General features: G+C 38.5%; 1 protein-coding gene across 2 annotated transcripts in view; it reads right to left on the bottom strand.

Moving 5' to 3' along the window:
* Positions 1-10,328, bottom strand: part of SLC39A10 (solute carrier family 39 member 10) — a 123,697-nt gene extending 113,369 nt beyond the window's left edge. Inside the window, exon 1 of one of the 2 annotated variants that reach the window (XM_070581703.1) lies at positions 9,662-10,328. The gene's annotated coding sequence lies outside the window, so the exon portion shown is untranslated. The remainder of the gene's footprint in view (positions 1-9,661) is intronic. The other variant, XM_070581707.1, reaches the window with a different exon arrangement.
* Between the last annotated feature and the right edge of the window lie 16,427 nt (positions 10,329-26,755).

Below are 26,755 nucleotides of genomic sequence, written 5' to 3'. Positions count from 1 at the left end.
AAATGCATACTGGTCTGTCTGGACTTGTAAGTAATTTTCTTTTATCTTTGAAATTGTACCCTTGGCACAGCTAATCTGAAGGTGCAGCATATTAAAAAAAATTTTTAAAAAGAGCACAAAGTAATTCCAGCAGGGAATATAAGGCAGGATTTACAAACTTGTTATGCGTCTTCTAAGTTCGGTATTAATTTCCCAGGAAACACAAAGCCTGTTTAATTACTTTATCTTAGTCTTTCTATTATATAATTTGTGTTTGTCTTACCTTTGACTCGTCCAATTTGAAGGCCAGCATTATGAAAACAGCAAATGCTTTTTAAATGTCTTAATGTGCATGCTTTACATTATATGGAAATTTATCTGCATTTCTTTTCATTGTCTATTGTCCTTCCTAACTTCCCTCTACATTCATTTAATATTCCATTTCAGTATTTCATAAAAGTGTTTTTGCAATCTGAATCAGTTCTTCTAATTGACTGGTTTCGAATAGGAGAATTTTTTTAGTGTTCATTGTGTCTTGATTTTTCTGAATATGTTCCCTCATCACATCATGCAAGTATTTTGGGATTAATGATCAATCAAAGGAGATAAGGTCATGCAAGGGATTCATTGCAATTTTACCTATCTTACTGATTTAATAATTTACTAGTTCAATTTTCTGATCAGCCTGAAAATCGTTCCTAATCCAATTGCTTATTTTCTGACTAACTTACACACAAGCCTCAGACTATTTCTCAGGCTGTTAACCAAAAACTGTAGTGTGTTTACTCTGCAAATTACCATGATGCTATGAACAGTCACCAAACATATGTACCACTAGCTGTGGGTACCAAATTATTTATTTCACAGTAAGAATTAAAAAGATTTTTTTGTTGTTTCTTTTTTCTGATTTGAAAAGTTTATCAGATGAAGGGATTCAGAACACACCAGCCCCAAATATGCCGCTTTGGCACAGTGATATTTTGAGCTGAAGGTACTGGAGAAACAACAGATGAATGAAGGGCTGGCGGACCTTGCACTTTCTACCTAAAAGTGGATCATAAAATTTCCAATGAGAGGGGCCAGCCCAGTGGCGCAGTGATTAAGTTCACCCGTTCCGATTTGGCAGCCCGGGGTTCGCCGGTTCGGATCCTGGGTGCGGACATGGCACCGTTTGGCAAACCATGCTGTGGTAGGCGTCCCACATATAAAGTAGAGGAAGATGGGCACCGATGTTAGCTCAGGGCCAGGCTTCCTCAGTGAAAAGAGGAGGATTGGCAGCAGTTAGCTCAGGGCCAATCTTCCTCAAAAAAAAAAAAAATTTCCAATGAGAAGGGCACCCTCTTTGTACCAGGAAGAGATTCTCGTCACCAGAGACTGGGAGTTGTTGCTGGAAAGGACCTGTGCAAACTCACATAATCCTTATCTTCCATTAGTTTCCCCCCTCATATAATTCCTAGCAGCTGTCCCACAACTTACTGCCTCTAGCCGGAGCCCCTTTATCTTGTCACATCTCCACAATTCATTGTTCTTTGTGTAAAACTGTGTATAAGCTTTTGGGCCTGACAGCTCCTTCAGGTCTTCATTTTCTATCTGAAGACTCTCACGTACATGTAAAAACAAATTCAATTCAATTAAATATTTAAATATTAAATATTTATTTTTCTGCTGGTAATCTGTCTTATGTAAGTTTAATTCCCAGCCCAGCCACAGAACCTAAGAGGATGTTTTCCTCCCTGGCACAGCAAAGTTCATACACACGTGAGTGCTCACACACACACACACACACACACACACATTCTTCTGTACTTTTGCACATTACATTATATCACGTTGCCTGATAACTGTGTCCTATACCCAACATTCTACATCATCCTAGAATCTAGATTCTCAGAATTAAAAGAAATCTTGAGAGGATCAAATCAAACCACAGTACCGATAACTCACAGACCTTGAATGAACGCTCATTGCTTAAAGAGATGACAAAGAACCAGTCACCTGAGTTTGTTTCTTCTTATAACGACTTCCTTTAAAAACACAGATCTAACAATTTAAAGTGGCAAAGGAATGATTACCTGTATATATAACAAACATTAATAATTTAATTTTTTATGTGCCGAACACGTATATTCTTCGCTAAAGTTAGTAGTTCCTCCCTCTGTTACTCTGCTAACACAAGAAAGGGTGTTGGACGAGGAAAAGGGACAAAGTACATAAATCTCAAGAGCACAGGTGACAAAATCTCTCCTTTGATGGGCAGTTTCTATTATGTAGAAATTTAAGTTTATGTCTTCAACACAATCCCACTAATACCCCAGAGTCGTTCTGCTGTCCTTGAATCTTGGTCAAGAGCCATCTGCCACGACATCAAGTTCAAAAGTTTAAATAGTAAGGAAATACACGAGCCTTCAAAGAGGCACTAAATAGCCTTTCCACAGCCTCAGCGGTAATACATCGAGGCCTAGGATGGGCTGGACATAAGAAGACTTACCCTGGCGACAGCTTTTCAAGGTGCTTAGGTCCAAAGGAAAAGGATGCAATTCTGCTCTCTCTTAAATAAACTTCCTTCTGTCTTGATCAGAGGAGACAAGGTGAGAGGTGAAAATGGTCTCAGCCTGCCTCAGTTTAAGGCATTCTCGGGAGGGTCTTCTGGGAGGGGTTTGCTGTTCCTAATTAGCATCGTAATGGGTCCCCATCACATCCTAATCCACTGCATATCTCTCCTTTTGTGATTTTTACAGCCTGTTAATTCCCTTTGTTTTCCTTAGCACAGATCTTGTGTTCTTGAACTTCCAAACTCCACTTCCAAACTCCACTTTATAATTTTATCAAATTCTATAAGACTATAATTTCACATCTGAGATATAACCGACCCCGTTTTATACCTTTGAAGTGACGAGTCTCAGGCTTTTGCCATGTAGTTTTCACGGTAAAGTGAACACATCTCAGAGAAAACAGTGCTGCCTCTGTGGGTTCTCTTCCTTTAGATGTGGCCCCCACATCTTCAGGGATGTCTTCTCCAGGTCTCCATACCTCTTTAGGTGAGAACTACTGAGGCGTGCAGGTGGCAGGAACAGGAAAGTGGAATTCTAACACTTTACTTCTGTGTAAATACTGATTCCGTAAAGAAAAGATGGCGCAGGGGTTGGGGTGGGAGGGCGCTTACCTTTTAGTCCTGGGTAAAACTAGAAATCTCAGGAGGAAGTTTAGAACCCTTAGAGAATAGGCGGCATCATTATCACCATCATCAATAACATTATTGCAACTGGTAATTTTGTAGCATGCTTAATGTGTCCCAGACATTCCACTAAGCTTGAATTATCTCATTTAATCCTCTAAACAACCCTATGCAACCCTATGTTACCATCTCCATTTACTCCATTACTGGGGTAAATTGGTCTAATTTACTAGCGATATTAACGAACGGTACTACTATACTATAATTAAAATACAGACTCTCTGACTCCCTAGTTTCTACTCTTAAGCACTCACCTTCTACAACTGGCCTGCTGAGCAATTTATTTTTCAGACATAAAAGTGATCTTAAATGTTGAGTGTCTCCTTGAACTTGATGGATTATCATGGCCACGTTATATATTTTACTTATAAAGGTTTAAAAAAAATTATTGATCTATTATCTAATTTGCTGATCTGAGGGATATTGATAATGAATCTAGAGTATCGGACAATTTACTCATTGTTTACTTCTGGAAAATATATAAAAACCTAAATCAAGAATTAAAGAAAGCACCACAACTAGAAGGACTCACAACTAAAATATACAACTATGTACTGGGGGAATTTGGGGAGAAAAAAGCAGGGGGAAAAAAAAGAATTAAAGAAAGCATGCCCTAAATGATTTTACAGAGTGTTTGCTGTCTCATGGAAGAAGGAGAAAACAGTTTTTGACAGTTACCAATTTTTATTTCAGTTTTGTAAACGTATAGAAGTATTAGTCAAGAAAGCCTAATCGTTATAGTTACTGTGCCAGGAAATCTTCTGCTTCTAAAACTTATTTTTGCCCTAGAATGCGTTCTGCTAAAAACTGACTTTTCTAATTATCTTTGGTTATCTCAGTCCTCCCACAAAGATCTCTCGTGCATCTGCTCATCGAGTTGCACAGATTTCCAAATGGAATTAGCAGTCTTAACAACTTTGCTATTAGCTACACCAATAGCATCCTCTGAGGATATTTTGCTTATCTTCTGCTTTAGCAAATGTTTTATTGTTTTAGTATCATTTGGTATGGGTAACAATCTGGAGTTTGCATCTGAAACATATGAATTTCTTATTTTTAAAAAAGCCATACATAAATCATTAATGATATCAATAAATGCCTGAAGGAATTTGTACTGTATTTAGCCCAATTACTGAAATATTTTAAAGAAAGCCGTCATTTAAGTCTTTCTAAAACATTTATATCTATGCATATATAATTCAAATTGTATACATATATATATTTAATAGGGTATGCATTTATATTTAAAGATGATTTTATAGAATCTGGGAAAGAAAGCCAACAAATTGCTTTTCTCTGGAATAGAAATATATAACTGCCCTCAAGAATTGAAGGACAGGGGCCGGCCTCATGCCTCAGTGGTTCAGTTTGTGTGCTCTGCTGCATGGCCCAGGGTTTCACCGGCTCGAATCCTGGGTGCCGACATGGCATCACTCATCAAGCCATGCTGAGGTGGCGTCCCACATGCCACAACTAGAAGGACCCACAGCTAAGAATATACAACTGTGTACTGGGGAGCTTTGGGGAGAAAAAGGAAAAAAATAAAATCTTGAAAAAAAAAAGAATTGAAGGACAAATTCTAAGATAAAGTTTGTCTTTTTTATTAAGAAAATATATTCTCATTTCTAATAAACTGTCATTCTCACAATAATACAGGAAATAGAATAGTCACTAAGATTTTTTTCCACTTTAAATAATGTCCTCGGGCCAGCCCCATGGCTGAGTGGTTATAGTTCTGCACTCCACTTCCGCGGCCCTGGTTCCTGGGTTCGGATCCCGGGTGTGGATCTACTCCACTCATCAGCCATGTGGTGGAGGCATCCCACATACAAAATAGAGGAAGAGTGGCACAGATGTTAGTTCAGGCAAATCTTTCTCACCAAAATAATAAATAGTGTCTTCTTTCAATATGTAGTACTGTTTCTTTCAAACTTTGAGAACATTAACTTCTAAAATGTTTATTTATTTTGATGTCATACTTACATCTTTAGCATACCATTAATCTATATCTACTTTTAAAAATAATATGGCATTTTTTAATATAACATGACATAAGTAAATTGAATTTGCTTTAAAATATTTTTTTTTTGGTTTTGGGAAGCAACAGGTACTCAGATTATTGAATCTTGCAAGTAATTTCCTTCTCGCTTGAAAATGATTGTCTTCTCCCTCTAATTTTTCTTTCTTTCCTTCCTCCCTCCCACCCTTTGCTTTTTTCTTTCCTCCGTCTTTCTTTCCTTCCTTCTTCCCTCCTTCCCATCCTCCCTCCCTTCTTTTCTGCCCTCTCTCCCTACTTTCCTCCTTTCTCTCTCTCTCTTTGAATGAAAGTGGCTTAAAAGGAGGCAGTCACCGAGTCCTGAATCTGTTAAGGGCTGTTAATAATTTTTAGTAAAACACTGGGGCCATTTAAAGGCCACACATAGCTTTATTTATATTTGAGACAAGGAGTATTGCACATTCTGTTGACTTCAATCTCGGGTGCATGGCTAGGTAACTATAAAGTACTGAAAATTCCAACCACTGTTGGGAGACCATAGATCAATGTCTTGGACTCAGGAGAACTGAGTCTTGATCGTCTTCACTTTGAACTCTACACACATGGTGAGAAGGAGTAAAAATGCTCTTCACTTTGCAAAAAGGAGAAGTCCATCATCTTACTCTCTTGCTAGCCTAGTATGGTTAGAGGTCAAAGCAGGAAGTGCCATTGTTAACACACAGAAACATGAAAGTTCTGTACTTAAAAACACCTTGAACCTTCTTCCCCATGAGGACATTTCGAATGCAGGAACTTTGGGTGGGACCATACCGCTTCCTGCATTCTCTTCAATCAAAGTGGTAAAGTTTGTTTTTGTTTTAAAATGAAGTTAAAGGAAAAATATTTGCCGTTTCAGAAGAGAACAACATTCCGTTCCTTTTAGATTTTTATGAGCATCTGTGATCATTTGTCATATGTGGCTAAAAAATGACCAGTACTGATGAAATACCATTTTATTTTTAGAGAAAAGCCTCGGCATACTTTCTGAAAATAATTTTGAAAAAAATCTCTGCTTCCTGTCAGGGAAGTTTTGTCCATGGCTAAATGTGGATGCATACACTTTTATGATAAAGACTATCTCTTTACCCAAATATACTGATGGTGAAAGGCTTAAGTGTTATGGTCTCTGGAACTAGTGAAGTAGAATTCTATTTCCTAGATTCCTTATGCACAAAAACTAATAAGTCATTCTTATGACATTCATTGGCTTGAAATAATATTTTATACAAAGACAAAAATATCATAAGCCTAAAAAAAAAAAAAAGAAAGGAAAGCCAGGAAAGAAATAATTTGGTAAATCGATATCTCGGTCTCTAAACTTTTTATTTCCAATCTTTCAAGTTTTCTCCCCGTGTCTGATAGCAAGCAAATAGTCTAGAACAAAACTAATCATTCAAAATAAGGGTAGGAATACATTTTCTACAGTAGAACAAATCCAAGCTACTTTTTCTCTTTTCCTAATGAAATAAGACTATTTCAAACGAGAATATACTAATATATTGAGGGAACATTTTCAGCCCAGATGCTTAATTAAAAGTTTATGTTTGGGGCTGGCCTGGTGGTGCAGCGGTTAAGTGTGCACATTCCAATTTGGCAGCCCGGGGTCCCCCGGTTCGGATCCCGGGTGCGGACATGGCACCGCTTGGCAAAAACCATGCTGTGGTAGGTGTCCCATCCATAAAATAGAGGAAGATGGGCATGGATGTTGGCTCAGGGCCAGTCTTCCTCAGCAAAAGGAGGAGGATTGGCAGTAGTTAGCTCAGAGCTAATATTCCTCAAAAATAAATAAATAAATAAAAATTTTAAAATTTTAAAAAAGATAGTCATTTAAAAAAAGTTTATCTTTGCTGATAAGCTGTCAACATACTAAAAATACTGCTTAATACAGTAACAAAATAAAAGACAAAATCCCCAGATAACGGACTAGGAAATTAAGATAAAACACCTCACTACACAGCCAGATCCGGTCAAGGCCTTGGCTAAGGACACCGTTTTATGTATCTTTCAAGGTGGTCTTAAATACTTTTGAGTTTGGAGCTCCTTACATATTGACTTCTGCGTACAATCTGCAGAGAAAGACGTTTTCTGACTTATCTATTGTGGAATACGGTATGGCTGACCTTAATGAAAACTAAGAAGCATTTTGGATATCTATTGAACTAGTCTAAGAAAAGGTGATGTTGCACTAAATCTCCTAACCCATTAATCAACTAGAACTTTCTTTGGTTTTTCCCTACCATCAAAGTGTAGAAGAGGTAAAGCTATAAGACCAGAATGAAACTCACAAGAGGTCTCCTTATCTCGCGCATTATTATAACAATTTGCTTGAAATTCCGTTTCCCAGCTGCAGAAACCAAGAGAAGCAGCGAGAATCAGCAGAGCAGAGGACGGACAGGGATCATCCCAGAGTCTCAGTGTTTCAGAGTCTGATGTGGTCATAGGGCCATTAAGGTTAGCCTCACAGCTTTTCTCTCTCCCCGATCCTGGTGCGCTTTTTGCTTCACAAGGAGAACTGAAAAATTAATATGTTTTTATTTATGCAATTGGTATTTTGAAATTGTGGGGAAATTAAAAGGGAGTAAACCCTTGACTGCAGGATCAAAGTTCTGTTTAAAAACTGTGGGATTCTCATAGGAAGAAATCAAATTTTTATATTTATAAAGTATTTTACAGTCTACAAAGTACTTTCATATAAATATTTTACTTGAACAGTGAAGGACGTCCAGAGTCACCGCGTGAGTTTCTAGCAGAGCTCTAACCGCAAACCACGCATCATGGTTCCTAGTCTAAGACTGTCTGTATTATGCTCTCCCTCTCTCTCTCTCTCTCTCTCTCTCTCTCTCTCTCTCGCCCCCTACCCTCCATAACTGATTCTGAAACTTACTTTATGGAAGCTTAAAACATAAAAAAACTACAAGCTTTTTGAGGGCAAACTTCATATCCTATTTATCTTTGCATCACTAGTATCTAATCCAATGTAGGTCCTCAGTTAATGTTTGTTGAATGAATGAGTGAAATAAAATAGAAAGACAAATTGGAACAGAACTGTGTTTTCAGATAGTAAATATGTAAATGAAACAGAAGATTAACATTAAAGATTTTAAGCAACTATTCAGAATATCAAGTACTGTATTAGATGCTATCTATTTATCTCTCATCTAATTTATCTGTCATCTATCTTTTTAACCTCACTCCAGATAATGCATTTTATCAACTATTATTATTTACAAATTTTTAGGTCACTAAGTCATAATTATAATTTAGAAAGACTTGTCCTGTTTTATTGACAGCATAGAAATTAGAATTCATTCTTCAGTAACATAAGGTTTATTGGAATACAGCAAATAAAAATTATCATAATTCCCCTTCACATCTGGGAGAGTACAAGACTGTGACCTGTGACCATTAACTCATATTATATTTATATCAGTTTTTTTTTTTTTGAGGAAGATTAGCCCTGAGCTAACTGCTGCCAATCCTCCTCTTTTTGCTGAGGAAGACTGGCCCTGAGCTAACATCGGTGCCCATCTTCCTCTACTTTATATGTGGGACGTCTGCCTCAGCATAGCTTGCCAAGCAGTGCCATGGCCACATCCGGGATCCAAACCTGTGAACCCCGGGCCCACAAGAAGCGGAACATGTGAACTTAACCACTGTTCCACCAGGCCGGCACCTATATCGGTTTTCCTTATTTCTCACTGTTGTATTTTCTTTATAATTTTCACAGGCTTATGAAAGCATCAACTGAGCATTTTATATTATTCCATCAGCATGGCTTATCCACGTCTAGATTTCAACTGGCCAGGCTTAGATAAAACAAGTTTTCATACATGTATTTTTTTCTACCTTCCTGTATAGCTGAAGATCCTGGATGTGTTGAGCTTTATTTCTGCAAAGCCTCTATAAGTTAATATTTGTGTGTGTGACTTGGAAGAAAATTTAGAGGAAGAACTAATTTATTATTTCTTTAGGACTAATAATGATTGGGTTCACTTACTAGCAAGACACACTGAGGAAAAAGAATCTCAAAGAATACACAAATTTTACGAAACCAAACCCATAAAGCAAATAAAGATGAAATATCCAGGATCCGATTTAGATTTTCTAGATCCACGCCAAAGAAGAAAATACCCAAAAACGGCCCAAGCTGTAACTTTGCCAACTTAGTTACTGCTGTAAAGAAACACTGCACGATGCCATCTAGTGACAAGTGATCAACATGCGATTAATCACATAGAATGAAGGGGTGAGGAGGTGAAATTCCCAGGATTTTATAGGTAAAGGGCAAAATCCTTCTGAGAAAATTAAATTTGATAGGTTACTTTTATTCCTCCAGGTACACAGTCTCCGAAAATGTATCACGGGTCTGCAGCTTGAGGATCGTTATTTTGAAATACTGTGTAGCCACCTACCTCCAAATCGGCACCTGTCTTTCCTTCTGCCGCTGCCCTCCACCACGCAGTCTGCAGCTGAACTCGGCACTGTGAGCGTTCTCCAGGCACAGCCCCCCGGAGAGTGACAGGTGGTGGAGGTGGAGCACTTTAAAAACCAGTCTCAACAGAATAAAAAAAAAAAGACTTCAAAAAAGGGAACCAAGATGATTCCTGAAACAATCTGTGCCCCACTAAAAATAATAACAACAATAATAAATAAACTGTTGGAAGTTCAAAGAGTAAAACTAAAATAGGGACCAGAGGAAATCATCTTTGTTTTTCTCCACCAACGGCTGTGCAAACCTGATGCTGTCTTGTTCCTTGTACCAATTCCTCGCGGAGAATGCCAGAGACCTCTGCCAGAGGGGCCGCAGCATTATGTCCTAAGGGAAGTCATTTTCTCCAACATTTCTCATCTTTCGTAAACAGACTTTTTTTTTTTTTAGGAGAAAAACCAACAATCCATCAATCATGGAGTTCTCTAGTCCAGTAGTTTCTTTTTGGTTAATTTTTTGCAACGAGATTAACCAGTCCTCCTGCCATAGATACATTTAAGAAAATAAGACACTTTACTGTGTTCACATATATCTGATTAAAGCTCAATAAGAATATGCCAGTAGCCTTAGGAAGATATCAAGTTAAAAACTTTTGTGAAATAAAAAGCAAAGCTTATCAAAATCTTCAGCTTCGAGTGCGTTTATTTGTTTTTGTTTTTTTATTGCTGCCCACATGCTGTGATTGGAACACAATGTGTGGAAATTGCATAACCATCATTTCCACAAATCAAAGCTATTGAGAAATGGGAAGGCCTTGGGGGAGCTGCTGCATGAGATGTTAATTTTAAAAAGTCTGCCTTTATGTCTGAAGTCTTCCCTTCTTTCTTTTGACTATTGTTTAGTTTTAACCATCTTTGGGCTTTGTTTTGTTTTTTAACTAAAATCCTTATTAGCCACAGGCCAAAGAACATTTTTTGAAAAGAGTTTTCTCTATATTTCTTCTATTTTTCCTTAGTTCAACTTTATTTTATTATTTTTGATACCTTGGACTAGTCTAAGCAAAGCGTTCTTAATTTAAGTATTAGAATCATCAAGAAAACATTCAGTGAGATTTCCTTGCCTTGGGGTGGGAGAGTCGGGGCAGTTTTGGTGCCTTCAGCCCAGTCCATTCCAGGCTTACGGAAGCTGGAGAGAGTCTTTTCTCTACTGTTTTCACGTTGAAAATAGGAACCAGTCAGATGGCTATTTGGGTCAAAGGCAGCCTGAATACGTTATGAGAGTGAAGAAGAACACTTCTCTTTCGGGCTGCCTGTGTTCCTCTTTAGCTCCAGCAGAGGTTTGGTTGCCCTGTCTGATACCCACACGCTTCTTTCCTTGGAGCCACAGATGCTGCTGAGAAGTGAAAACTCCCCCTTTCCAGCGAACACATCTGGAGTCAGGCTGGGGAGGGGACAGGAATCTCTAACGCCCTCTTGGAAATCAGGAGGTGAAAAGGGGTCATTTACTTAAGAGTGAAAGGTAGTTTTGTTGGGAGAAATTCTACTGGGGTATTCTGTTACCCTTTCAGTGTTTAAACTTATTTTGAGGAAGTAAAAGTCTGCCAAAAAGGCATAATATTTAGCTATTCTTTGACACTGTTCGGCATCTGGGACAGAATGAGCATGAATGTCTTTTTAGGGTCTCGATTTATGATCAGAGATTGTCTTCTCCTGTAATGTTTCCGCTTGAAGAGGTGTTTCAGTGTTCTTTAAAGTAAACTTCAGGAATTGTGAGGTTAACAGAGCAGTTAGAGCAGAAGGCTATGGTCAGTCCCCTCGTTTAAGTTTAATTTTGAATGATGGTGGCAGCTTTTCTTTTACCTTTAAATTTGATGCCATTTTCTCCCTATCATTTTCACCTCTGGGATTTTTTTTTGCCGGAGATGTATATAACTGCCTTTCTGCCCACATCCCTTTCTAAAAGAATCTGTTCCCACCCACACCCACTGCAGAGCAGATGGCCCTAGTCATCTGTGATTATGTCAGGTGACCCTCCTCCGGCTACAGGAGAGGAGGACTAGTGTGTGAAGACCTCCTCTGAGAGTCGGTCCATAGGTTAGGCCAAGCCGAATAGATGCTATCACTTGAGAATTTTGAACTAAGACACGAAAGTCATAGATGGGAGATGGCAATGGGATTTGCAGAGTCAAAGGTGTGAGAGTTGTCCCACGGCAAGCCTCCGCCACGCGTAATTCGAATTTCTGAGGGAACCCAAAGGAAAAACCTTGTATACGGAGCCAGCCTAAGAGAATGACATAGAAGACATGCAGAGGGAAGAAGTGACAAGAGCTCTAGCTGACATTTGTGAGATCCCTCCTCTCTCTCCGGGCCTCTTTCTACTTTCTAAGTAAACATTGAATTTTCCAGTGTGGTTTGGGTGGGAGTGCCCAGCTCCAGGAGTTGTTTTAAGTCAGCCAGCAACATCACATCCCCGTGTCCGTATGGGGGGTTCAGGGTAGGCATGTGAAGCAATCAGGGACAGTGGGGTTAAGGAGAGAGTTGTAGGAGTTGGGGGAGGGAGGGATTTCTCTCTCATCCCTGGGCGTTGCCTCAAAACTACTCTCTGCTTTTGTAGATGTGAACTAGGAAGCACGCAGCACTGGTTGTCTCTGATTCCTTTTAGACCATTAGAGGAGACAGTCTTAGATGAAGACAGAGTACGGCAATGAAAAGAAAGTAGGTCATCTGACTTTCAGCTTGTGGGAAGTGGTCTCGGAGAAGATTAAAGACAACTAAACTAATGATGGAAGGGGGCGATTAAGGAAGAAGCCAGTCAACTTCATCAAGGTGGGAAAAGTAGAGTAATAGTGCTCTGAAAACAGACAACGTGACACACACTTCCTTGTGATCTATATCTACAGACACCTTCGTTCCTACCTTGATAAGACTTCATCCTCTGCATTGGAAATGCAAGTAGATAGAAAAGAAAGTTTATATTTTCCCATAGTCAAAATCAAGGAGTGTATCTGGAACTTTGCTACATTACCTCACTTAATCCTGACAGTCCTGCCTGGTGGGGCTCATTAATTCCAACAGAGGGTTGGGGAAAATGTGGAAGAGAGATGCATTCACTCACCCAAGATAGTAAGTCACAGAGCTGAGATTGGAATTAAAAGATCCACTATTGCTTTATGATAATTATCAAATTGTGATTAATTTATGACCTCTCTGGTTTTGCCAGGTCTGGAGCTCTTGCTGAAAGGACATCAGAGCATGCACAGAATAGTTGTGGAAAAATCGTAAGAAGCTGGTAACAAGAAGTAGGTCCTTCCAGCTGGCTGACTGGGAGTGGGAAATATTCATTTTCCACTGCTCAATGTTTTCACCTTTTGACATTTGAACCATATGCTTATATTGCTTTCTCCAAAAAAGTGATGTATTCTGAAAAAAAGTCGTATCATGAAAAATTTTTGTCTGATAAAATGATTGGCTTGTATTACGTGAGTTGGAGAAACCTTCTAGTTCTAAAATTACTTTATTGTGTAGTTCCATGAAAGGTCTCCTAATTCTAGAGCATACAAAGATTTCTGCCCTGAATGGTCTCTCAACCACTGAAGCTGCCTGAGAGGATCTTAAAAAGGTTACCTATACTTTTGGCGGTATCAATGGCTTAAAACAAAAACTCAGTTAAATTAAATTTTGGAAGTTAGCCTTCAGATTCAGATTAGGCCAAATGTCTCCAGGGTCCAATAAAACCCAGAGAGCGGACAGCATGTCCACTTGAAAGGATAACGGTGTGGTGACTAACACCAACTACCCAAGGAGGGGACAGCCCAGCAGCGAGGGGCCCAGCAGTCAGTGACTCCAGATATCTCCCTCGGGGGAGGACACTGAAGGCAAGCATGCTGTGCACATTTCGTTTCTCAGGAGCACAGCAGGCGTCTTGTAAAATTGCTAGGATCGGCTCCACAACCCAAACAAGGGAGGATAAAGAAAATGGATGCACACAGGCGCTGCGATTTGCCTCCATTCTCTCATGGCAGACTCTACGAGAGACAGGAACCCTTTGACCCCTGCCCTTGTGTTTTCTTACTAAGGACAGTTTAGAATGTGCTTGTGTGTGTTTAAACTAAACGCTTCATTTTTACGAAATCTTTCAAGTGTCAGAGATCCCAAGTGAACGTTATTACAAGCTTTTCTATCAAATACAGCAAATTTTCCAGTACACCTAATTGAGTGTTCGTGTTTTTGAGTGGCCTGAAACAATAAAAACAATGAAAAACCTTTCAGTGCACTGAAATTAACATGAATGTGAGCCATACAGCCAAGCTCCACTGTTCCAGCCTTGAAGAAAGTCGCATCTGATTTTGCTGCTGTAGAAAACCAATCAGTTTTGCTAACTAAAGCCCACATTATTTTTCTGAATTCCTTTGGTCTATTTTAGTATTTGAGATGCTAAAAAAATTCTGCCCCAGCACTCTGTTTGGAAGAGTCTGTGTGTTGTCTTTTGATCTCTGCTACTGGTTCAATAAAGCAAAAGAGGGGATTTTATTTATGGAATTTTGTATTACTTTTTCTATTCACCATACTGCCTGTCCTCCTCCGAGGCCACATAATTCTGCTGCAAATTGCAGTGAGAAGAGGCCATGACAGCCTTTGCTAAGACCTCAGACTACAGGAAGAGGATCCTAGAGTGGATGCTGGCTTGAAAGGCATTTCTACCCCTTTGTGTAAGCCATTATCCCCAGAATCTCGACTTTTCTGAGAGAAGAATAGAAATGTACCAGTGGAAAAATTCATTGCATACTTGTAGCTGGCAATCCAATAAGCCTGAAGGAAATGCCACAGAGTCTTGCCTCTGTTTCTCTTTGCTCACAAGGGATTTCTGTAGATAACCTTCCCCACATCAGACCAGGAATTCCTCGCAACCAGCGCTAGATTTCACAATGGTGGTGCTGAATGTAATGCACTGAATGAACCGCTTGGTGTTATTGTCAGGCACAGATCTGCCAATGTCGATATCAGGCCTCGTGTGGCAAGGTAAACTGGCCAGTCTAACAGATTTTCCCCCAAACCCTTATTCTTGTCTATCAAATCTAGTATAACTTTTATTTCATCTCCCTCCATTCCGATTTGATTACGGCTTGAGAGTGTCTCATAAAGCTTCACAGATTCAGTTGTACCACCAGGAGAATCCCGTGCTACCCTACTGTAAACTTAATCTATATTGTGGTTTCTTCTCTATCTGTGGCCTGCTTCTATTCTCTTTGTAATTGTTTAATGAGAGAAGGTAAAACCCTTTGAGAAAAGTAGTTCACAACCTTCTTGGTGTCATCTGGAAACCTCTGTTCCATTTTGCTTGTTATAGTTTTATAAAAGCACTGAGACTTTTCTTAATGAAGAGAACTCAGAGAGCCTTTGTCATGAACTTTGCTGAACTTAAACCGGGAGACCAGAATACATAAAACCCATTAGCTCATGAAGACCCATAAGGGAAATCCTTAACCCTCCATGGCCCAAGCTCTATGTGGTTTTGAAACACAGATGAAAGTGCTTTCCTTAAAGGGATGTTTTATGATTAATGAGATAATGTGCATACTGTGTTCTGAGTTGCTGGAGCAAAAGTCCCATGTAAGGGAGCTATTATTATTTATTATTACCATCCAGATGCTGGGACTATGTATTTCCTAAGGACAAAATGAAATGGAGGACAGATTGCAAAAATTCCAGATTATTAGCAAGCCCGAGGGAAACTAGCATATGGTGGGTATCCTTTGATAAATATGCTAAATACTTGTTTATATGATAAACTGACTAGTGAAATTAAAGAGATGCCTTTGAGCACTCTCACCAGAGTTCATTGAGGTCCCTGGTGCACTGATAAGTGGAGAATTCTATGGGGGGTAGGCGGGTTCCTGCAGTGTTTGGAATAGACTTCCTTCCCTTAGTGTAACCGGAAGCACGATTAAGGAAAGAACCAGTGCTATTGAGGCTCTTCTATTCCCTGCTAATGGGAGTGAAACTTGGCACAACCCTTTAAGAGAGCAATGTGGCAATATCTATCAAAATCACAAATTCATATCCCCTTTGACCCAGCAATTCTACAACTCAGAATTTACCCTAGGGATATAGCTGCGTTGTAGCATTGTTTATAACAGCAAAAATTGGAAACCATTTAAATGTTTGTTAATCAAAGGATGACTACATAACTTACTGTGCACACATTCAATGGTATAATTGCAATAAAAACAAAGAATGAGGAAGATTTGTATCTGCAGATATGGAAAGATCTCCAAGATATGTTTTTCTATAAGATGTAAGGCAATATGTATGGTATGACTGTACTTGGGTAAATAATAAAAAGGAAATGTGAACAAGCTGGGATATACATAAAATAGTTTTATGTGTATAGTATACACAATATAACTATTAACTGTGGTTAATTTTTAGAAAGAAACTTGGCGTGTTATGAGAGAGGAAAACCATTTCCTTTTTTATTTCATATTTTTTAGAACCATAGATACATATGACCTTAACTTTAAAAATAGATTATTTTTAAAGAAAGAAGGAATTCTCCTTTCATTCTACTGTGGCTTAGAAGAAAGCAACTTGCGAAGCTGCTGTCACCAGGCGCCTCACACCATGGCTATTACTTCGTCAATAGAAGCTCCTTGGACACAGTCAGTGCTCTAGAAACTGAGGTCATCCCAGAGCGATTTGATCAGAATCACCTGATTTGCATCTAAAACACCTGTGAGGCCAGACTTCTGTTATTCTGTTATAATCCAGCGTAGGGGTGTAGGGATAAACTGGTATTTATTTTCTAATCTCATCACCTGTGATTTTTGTTAAAAAAATCTATTTGCCTCAAATTCGCCTAAAATGCACCTGTGACTATGTAATTGATGGTCACAGATCTTCATTTCTAATTCTTATAAATGTATTAAAAACTGTAAATGTTGTCTCTCTCTCTCTCTCTCATAAAACACCTGTTCTTTTCATAATTAACAATTTTACATAATTAACAATTAACAATTTTAGCTTGAGTGTGTACTTTTAAAGTAATATTCCCCTAACAAAAATAGGAAAACCTAACAGGTATTATTTCCCAGAATAGCTTTTCTTATATGAAAGTGGCATATAATATATATTTGCAAAAAAGTACTTGCAAATATACAGTTATGTACAAATAGAGAAATATACAATTACAAAAAATATACAATGATAGAGGAAACTTGCACTTCAGTTTGTTACAATAAACGCATCATATTAAAACTATTTCAGGTTTCTCATTTTAAAGGAATTTAAAACTAGTTGCTAAAAAGAATCATAGTACAGTCATGTTGGACACACACTATACAACTATGTAAGTATGAATCATAGTTAGAAAAGAAGTCATTTACGAGCAGAGTAAGTTGGTCTTCTTCATTTTGGCTTCTTATACAACATCCCAGAGTTAGGGAGGAGAAATAATCCTCAAACTATTTCTCACTTGAAGTATGCTCAAATCGAAACAGATCTTTTGATAACAGCTGGGCCCAGTACTCCAGCATGTGTCACTTACAACTTCCCAGGGAAGTTTCGGGATACATGTGCGAAACCACTGTGATGTAATTGAAAGAACAAAATATTGCTGGTCTCTACCTTGGTCCACGTGGGCTGGCCTTGAGACCACATAATGTAATGGCTGTGTGAAGCATACACATGAGGTTGTGTGACATTTGCCACTATGGTTAAGAGTTGGCTTCATTTTTTATGCTTTTTTTTTTTTAAATATAATGAGCTTGATTTTCTTCATGTTCTTGACAGAAGATAGCAAAGTGACCCTTTTATGAAGCTGAAGAGCAGTACTTCGCAACATGTGGTCCCTGCATCAGCAGAATTAATTCACTTGGGAGCTTGTTAGAACTAATAATTCTTGGACCTCGCCCCAGACCTAGTGAGTCAGAAACTCTGGGTGTGGGGCCCAGCAAGCTGTATTTAACCATCTCTAAAGCTTGAGAACCACTTCCGTATAGGAATTCCTACCATGTGGGACTGAGTACTACAAAATATCTTCCCTGCTTTTGTGATATCTCTGACCCTGTAATGAAAGAATATCTACTCTCAATTCATCTGCACACTCCAGAGCAATTATTTCGAAAAGTCAGAGACTCAGAGTGCTTGCTTCAGACTCACATGAGGGAAGTGTTAAAACGCAGATTCCTGGAACTCTCTGAAGAGCCTGAGAATCTGCATTTGAAGCACACAGACAAACCAACACGGGAAAATTGACCTGAAGTTCTAACACCACTGTTGTAGTATTTCTTGAGACAGATCCTTATTTAGTTCTTATTCTACCTTCTTTTTTTTGAGGAAGACTGACCCTGAGCTAACGTCACACCCATCTTCCTCTGCTTTATACATGGGACGTCGCCACAGCTTGGCTTGACCATCGGTGCATTGGTCTGCACCCGGGATCCAAACTGGCAAACCCTAGCTGTGAAAGTGGAGTGTGTGAACCTCACCAGTGGGCCACTGGGCCAGCTCCTTATTCTACCTTCATATATTTTCACTGGCATTTTCTTGTTGCCCGTACTACCTACCTCTCTGGCATCATCACTGTATCTATCTTTGGCAAAGGGCAGGCGATGTTGAGTGACAGGGGTAGAATTGGGGAAGGTAATACAAATAATAAATTTTAAAAAAATTGTATTATCTACTTGAAATGTTCCCCAAGCTATGTGTGAACAACTAGAAGCTGACTAAATTGGAAGAAAATGCTAAATCTTCATGTTGCACATTTGTGTCAGGGGCAGTTATTGATATTTATTATGAACGTGTGTAAGGGGGCTACAACAGCAGGAGGGGAGTGAGGAGGGTTGCACACGGGCCTCCTACCTGCTCCCCTGGTTCTGGGGCTTCACTGCGCTGAGGGCTTCCTGTTGACCCAAGTGTCAAACCAGTGGACTCTTCACCACTTTTATCTTTTGAATTCTCAGAAGGTTCAACTTTTGAACGCACCCTTCATCTTGAGATTCTTCCATTCCTCACTGTTGTTTGCCATCATTTCTGCGGCTTCTTTCCACCTTTCTGGGAGTCTCCTTCTCTTTGACCACTGCTTATATGCTGCTTTTCCTTCCTTTCTGCCCTTGGCTCTCTCTTTCACCAGTCTGTCTCTCTCTTCTTTCCTTGTACCTCCCTTTTTTCCCTTTTAATATTATTGAATATTTACTATGGGTCAGGCACTCTTCTAAGCACTTTACATAAAATAATTCAGTTAATTTTCCCAACATTTCACATTTAGCCACTCCATCATATACCTTCATAATCTGCAAGCCCATTTGAGTTAATCTATTTCCTTGGCTTCAACTTCTACCTGTGAGCTCATTTGTTTGCTGTCTCTAACTGTGGTCTCTGCTGCTCACTGGACAACTTCAGCAGTATTTCTCCACGGGGCATTAACCTGCCAATATCCCCACAACTGAGCTCATTACCTTTCTTGCCTTTATTCTCCATCTGTTCTCCTGTCACCAATGCAAGAAACCCAGGAGCTGTCCTACTGTTCTTTTTCACTGATCCTCCACATCTAACTGGTGATCAAGTCCAGTTTATTCTACCTCCTTACCATTTGTATTTTATTTCTGTTCCCTCCTCTTCTCTAATGCTACTACACCTGCACTTTGGGATTATAGTAATATTAATCTCTTGAGCAAAGGATTTGTTCTTACCTTATGAAATTGTGAGTCTCTTAACTGATAATGTTCCTTTCTTTCAATTATCTACTATGAAGCATGGAGCATATGTGAAGGCTACTTATAAAAAAATCCATAGGAATTTATAGAATGATTTTCTGAACTCATTTCTCTTTTGCCAACATCATATTCCTCTCCACAAATTTTTCCTCAGACTCACTTTCAATTTTATTTTCTTCCACCTCTGTACCCACAATGAATTATTTGTAGTTCCCCCAAATATGCATCTATCATCTATCTATCTATCTATCTATCTATCTATCTATCTATCTATCACCTATCTCATGCTGAGATGGCCTTTCTCACTTTGAATTTTTCAAGCCTCAACTCATAATCATTTTATTCTGGAAATTGTTTATGACAACTAACTTATGCCACCTCAATATGACATGTAAACTTCAATCTTAACTCCTATTGCTCTTATTTGGTTAGATATTTTTGTCCCTTCTGAAGTGTGATCTCTGAGGAAGACTGTATCTTCTTATCTATGTATACCACTACTTCTATATTTTAGAGATTTCTATGATTTTGTAATACTTTTAAATCATTTTAAAGCCCTGTTTCTCAGCAATAGCAACAGTGACACCCTTAAAAACAAGTACATATTACACGCTGGTTCCAAGAAGGAGGGAAATTGGGGTAAACCACTTCCTGTGCTCGGAAGAACCAATGAAGACAGAGTAATGTCATGGGAAAGGCTGGGGAAAGGGAGCCTGGGTGATGGTGTGGACCTGGCCCTGTAAGAGTTCATCAGAAGTGACCTGCTCACAAAAATGACAAATTCCCTGTATTTTTACAGAGCCAAGTCAGGCATTTCTAGGCCCATTTGTGGGAAGGGAACACAAGAGAGAGGAAGCTGCTTTGACGTTTCCAGTTTTGGTTTCTCAAGACTGCCGTTACTAGGTTCCACAAACTGGAATAACAAATATTTATGCTCTCACAGTTCTAGAGGCTAGGAGTCTAAAATCAAAGTGTCGATGGGGCTGGCTCCTTCTGGAGACTCTGAGGGAGAAACTGCCTCGCCTACCTTCTGGTGGTTTCTGGAAATCCTTGGCATTCCTTGGCTTGTAGCTACATCAATCCAATCTCTGCCTCCATTGTCTTATGGCCTTCTTCTGTGTGTGTCTAAATTTACCCCTTTTTATAAGGATATCCTGATTTAGTATGACCTCAGCTTAACTTGATTACATTGCACAGACTCTATTTCCAAGTAAGGTCACAATTCAATCACAAGTTCCAGGGGTTAGGACTTGAGTATATCTTTTTGGGGGACACAGTTCAACTCACAACATGCCCCCAAATCCTCTTGGACAGTAAGCTCATCATATAGGCCTTTCCACTGCTTTGTGAGTGGTGACGTTAAGGGGAGTGAAAAAGTGAACGTGGCCTGAGAATACTGGCGTTCTGTGTCACAAATCCCCCACCACTCCACCCATTCAGGTGGATGAGGCTAAGAAGTATTATTTATTTATTTTTATTTTTCAAGATTCTGAAATTATATTTGAAATAAACACATATATTAAGTTTAATTAAAATAATTCAAAAACATATTTGCTATAAAGCATTAGAGTCAAGAGTTTAATTACATATTTTTTAGATTTTTAAATCATTTTATTGTGAAAATTTTTGAACATACACCAGTTGAGAAAATTGAATTACAAACCCCATGCATCCACCGTCCAGCTTTAATCATTATCAGCCTTGTGCTACTTTGCTTAATCTATCTCCTACTCTCAGTTTTGTGTTTTTTTTTAAGCAAAACCTAGATATCACGTCATTTCACTTGTGAAGACTTCAGAACGTATCTCTCACAGACTAGGATAGTGGGATTATGTAAAAGAAGGCCCTTCAGTGTCCAACAGAATCTCACTCCTAGAGGAAGATTCTTCTCCCGTGTAGATCAGTTCATTGGACTTTTTTCTCACACTTCACCTCTGATGTCAACCATTCCCCCAGCTCACCTCACTTCTCCTGAGGCTGTTCACTTTTTACTTAAATAGATCACTGTTTCAGTTATATATTGCTTTGTAAACAATTACCCTAAAACCTAGCAGCTTAAAACAAAAATATTTGTCGTCTCAAGTTTTGTGGGTCAGGAATTCAGGAGCATTTTGGTTGGGTGATTCTGGCTAAGAGCTCTCCTGAGGTTGAAGTCAAGATGTCAGTGGGAGCTGCTTTCACCTGAAGGCTTAACTGGGGCTGGAAGACCTGTTTCCAGGATGGCTCATCATACGGCTGTTGGCAGAAGCCCTCGGTTCCTGTTAGCTGTTGGCAGGAGGCTACAGGCAACTCTTCAGAGGGTTGCTTGAGTATCCCCACAAGATGGTAGCTGTCTTCCACCAGAGTGAGTTATTCAGAGAGAGAGCAGGGAGGCAATCACGGTGCCTTTTATGACCTAGTCTTGGTAGTCATACACCATCGCTTCTACCATAGTCTATTTATTAGAAGCAAGTCACTAAGTCCCGTCTACACTGAAAAGAGAAAGAATTAAGTCTCATCTTTTGAAGAAAAAAGTATCAAAGAATTTGTGGATGTTTTTTAAAATCCCTACAATCATCAATGGGTGGGACATCATGCAAAAGTGGAGAGGGAACTAAACCATAGTATATGTCATTAATTAGCAATTGTTTGGCCTCTAGGTCAAGAAGATGGGGTAAGCTACATCTAAACAAATTCCAGAAATTTCCCTTTATGCTCCTTCTCTTAACTTCTAGCTCCCTCTCTTCTCCTTGCTGCTGAATCTTAGAGAAACTAAACATTTTTCTAGCTGTTCTAACACCGCAGTGTCCTATCCAGACTTGTCTTCCTCCTCAAAAGTCCTCTATACTCATAAATTATCGTTTAGTCATTTCCTTCCTGTTGCATCTAGTCATAATTTTCATTTCCTTAGTATAGACTATAGCAGACCTAGACTTTTAGAATCCAATTACATTTTTAGATTTGGCTGGAAGGGATCTCAGAAATTATTTAATCATTGAAAATTAAATCAATTAAACCAAAATTTGTATTTCAGCAAATAATAAAAATAAAGGAGAAAAGGCAGTAGATAAACTGAAGAATTATGAAATTCTTCCAACACTTTCAGAACTGGAAGCGCTCTTAAAGATTTTTCAGTTTAAGTCAATGGCTTAAAGTGGGTAAAGTGAAGCCCATTTAAACATTTTGTTCCAAAATCACCCAGCTAGTAAGTGGGCACAATTTAGACTGTATTTCAAGTTTGTTGACTTCTAGTTTACTATTCTTTCCACTACACCACAGTGCATTTTGGTCTTCATTATCACACATTTTAAAAGATTAAGATTTTGTTTCAGTTTTACTCAGAGAAAGTCGACCTGCAAAAGGATAGGTTCTCTATTTTCTGGTGTGTAGTTAGGTCAGTAGGGAGAGGTAAGCATAGATTTTGTTGTCCCAAGCAGAGCTTCTTCGGAATAAAAGAGGGCATTATTAGTAATTATGTTAGGCTGTTGGGTGTACATTGGGAAGACTTTGAGCAAACTGTTCTAAGTGGCAACCTATTAGTAAGTGTCACGATGAGTAGAGATGCTTCTGGGTTGCTCTCACATTGTATATTTCTAAATCTTTTCAATGTATAGGTCAATTTGACCTTAACACATAACATAATAATCCAAGAAAAGAGTTTTTTTTCATAATTGTCTTCTGGATAATCCTACAGCTCCTTTGACAATGGCAGGAAAGAGAGCTCCATATTCCTAATTGAGAGAAATTAATTCATTCAACAGATACTTAACTGTTTGTTATGTATCAGGCATTGTTCTAGGAGCCAGAGATATGACAATGAAGAAAACAGACAAAAATCTCTATGTTCTTGAGGCCTACATTCTGGTAATGAAACAAAGGTGGCCTTACTGACCTACACAGTTAGCAAGATTGGGGTTTTGCATTGCTTATTTTGGTAACAGTGATAGAGGTACTACTGAGGCATCCCCATTCTTAGGACAGATTCCTGGGTGACCTATGCCATGTACTATAAAGCCGTAGATTAAGTTGTGGTCAGGGATGCAACTGAAGTCACGGCTCAGATGAATTTTTGTGTCTGAAACTATCTGAGCAATATGGGAGCTACTCTTATGACCTTGAAGTCTCTAGTCTGTAGTCTGATCCAGTGGGTTGATTTGCTTCAACAAAGTAAACTCATTCGTCTAGCCCAAGGGAAACGTTTTGCCAATTTTACAGTTGGATGGTTCCTTTTTTAAAAAAAAAAATGCATTAGTAGTTACTTCAGCATTAAGATTTCCCATAAATTAAATCTGTGCAGATTTCCAGCTGAGTTAGAATTTCACCAAAATGATAGAGTCCTACTGATTACTATGTTAAGTAAATCCTCATCCTCTCTGTAAATAACATAGGTGGTAATTTACTCTTCTGCAGATGTATAAATTAAGCCACCAGGAGGTTAAGTAATTTGCTCAAGGTCACAGTATGTGGCAGGGTTGAAATTGAATCTAAAAACCTTGATTCCTAATTTTTAAAATCAAATAATCTCTTTCCCTGTATTTAGTTGTATATAATAACCAATATTTATAAATAAAAACATATATATATAAATAGTAGTCTATATATGCAAATAACAGCCTATTTCTAGAAATACTTTATCTATCTATCATAACATCAATATGAATGTGGTATTAATAGTGTTGAGATTTATCCAGTAAGATCTATCAAGTGACTATTTTATTCTAATGATCTTCAAGAACAGACGACCTCAGGGATATGCATGAGTTTTAGGTCAAAAAACATTTACATTCCCAAACATATCCAGCTGTTTGTGTGGTAGGGTGGAGGAAAAAAGTCAATTAAACTTTCCTTATTAAGTTGTATTTTCTTCCTAGGCCTGTACTAGGCAAGATTGGCCCGTGAGTAGCTTTTCTGGGTGATACAGAATGCCTGGTAGTTACTTTCTGACACTTGGTGAGGTCTCAGAATTTGGGAGTGTATAGGACAAGTTTTTACTTTCTATATTTTGTAGGAAAATACCACCCTTAACCCAACTGAGAAAGAGAAAGTCCAGTTGCCTATTTACTACTACCACCATATCACCATTATCATCTAAGTGTAAGGTAGCACCCATCTGCATTTAAATGTCTGTGCCATTTATAGTGATAGATGAAAAAGAAACAAAACAAAGATCCTGAAATGTCTCTCTAATTCTTGCAAAAGAAAGATGAGAGGCCTTTCTCAGATTCTCTTGTATCCTGTGATAATGAATTAAAATCATTTTCTTCCAATTACTCATCCTACCACTTTTTCTTTAATAAAAAGACAAACAAGTTTAAGATGTCGATGGATAAAAATTGCATATAAATCATGACTTCTAAAGACAACATCTGCAGTGATTTTTCTTAAAACTGTGGCTCCAGAACAACAGGATGCAAAAGACATCTAAGCCCAAACCAAAAGTCCCCAACCCCAAACTAAACAAAATCCACACAGGCATTGTTTTTATTCCACATATAATTTATGTAAATGAGAGAAAAAGACATTCAGAGTTCACATTGCCCAATGTGTTTCTCTGAGCATAAATTCATTCTGTTCAGTTGAAAACTTATTAGCCCTTTTAGGAGGATTTCGTCACGCAATTGATCCATACTCACAAATTTCATTGATTTCTCTGAAAAATATGCACAGGAAATGACTAGGGCTGAATTTTAGAAATTACACATGTCTAAAGTAGATTTAATTTTGGAGGGTGTTAATTTGTAAAGATCAAGGAGATTAAGGGAGATAAATTGTTACATACAAAAGAAAACCTTAATCTAATTTTCTGGACGAAGTCTTTTCTTGTGTGAGCAATTTCTCTTTCAGAAATTTGGACAAAACGGATTATAAATATCAAACTTTTAAGTAATATACAGTTTGCTTTCCAAATCTCTCTTTCTCTCTCTCATACACACACACACGCACAAATGCAGAGCACATCTTTAATTTTCAGGTCTTTATTGGTGATTCCAGAGCAGGCAACATATAAAAAGGATTAGAAAGACCAGTAGAATATATGTTTTTTATTTTATGAACTATGCAAGGTAGTTCATTATCAAAATCTATAAGCAAATAGAATACTAAAAGACAAATGTGTCACACTGGTACATTAAGGGAATTCTAAGACACAGGCAAATTCATCTGAAGCTACGTTGTTATTGAAGAGTGTTGTAATTCAATGATGAGATATACGAATGAGTTCTAATTTCTTCTACATTAAAAAAAACCAACCTCTTTTGACCCTGTATCTCCCTTTAGCTACTGCCTCATTTCTTTGCTTCCTTTTTGTAACAAATCTCTTTGAAAATGGCTCCAATTCTTATTCTTGCCTTTCATGCTTGAACCCACTCCAGTCAGATTTTTATGTTCACCATGCCATTGAAACAGTTCTTGCCAACATCACCACTGGCCCCCTTTTGTGAAATCAAGTGGTTAATTCTCAGCCCTCAACTTACTTGATGATCTGACACAGTTCTCTCTCCCTGAACTACTTCGCTGTCTTCACTTGTCTCCTGAGATCAACCACTCTCTTGCTTCTTCTATTATCTTACTGGTTTTCCCTTCAAAACTCTTCCATGACTTCTCTTTCACTCAGAGTAAAAGTTAACATCCTTGTAATGGCCCACAAGGTACTCTATGTCTGTCTCAAGCCCCCTCTCTGTCTGACAACTTTTGTTTTACAGCTGTCTTCATCACTGCCTGTACTCCTGCCATTTTGGCTTCTCTCTTTTTCTGAACAGGCCGTGTATGCTCCTACCTCAGAGCTTTTGCACTGGCTGTTCCCCCCCCCCCCCCCCCCCCGCAGTAGGTACATGAATTGCTCCTTTATTTCTTTCAGGTTTTTACTCATGTGATACTGTCTCTGTGAGTCCCGGACCCTCCCTGTGCTCCTTGTCATCCTTTATTTTTTTTCCTTAGTGTTTATCACCTTCTGACGTATTACACATTTGCTTTTTAAACTGCTTGCCATCTATCTCTCTCACTGGAACATGAGTTCTATGGGCAGAACCATCATTTTGCTCCATGCCAGAGCCTCAGCTCTTAGAATGATGCTTGGCACAAAATTGGCCCTTGGTAAAAATCTATTGGAAAAATGAATGGTTGGAAGAATGAATGATTAACTAAATGAATGAATAAAAACAATTTTGTTCATTAAAACACCTGCTAGCAAATGATAATTACTAATTTCTTTTAGAAAAGCATCAATTATGGTAAATTGGGATTGCTTTACTTAACCAACTTTCTTGATGCTCTGGCCCATTCATCATTTCCTTCAGCAGAATTTAAAACCTATGCACTGGGATCTGAATCACAATGACCCATTCAGTGAGTCAAGAGGCGTGGTTTTCTCTTTGTTGTTGGTTTTAT

Source organism: Equus przewalskii, chromosome 17 (genome assembly GCF_037783145.1).
Source record: "Equus przewalskii isolate Varuska chromosome 17, EquPr2, whole genome shotgun sequence".
NCBI lineage: Eukaryota > Metazoa > Chordata > Mammalia > Perissodactyla > Equidae > Equus > Equus przewalskii.
This window is presented reverse-complemented; position numbering and strand designations above follow the sequence as displayed.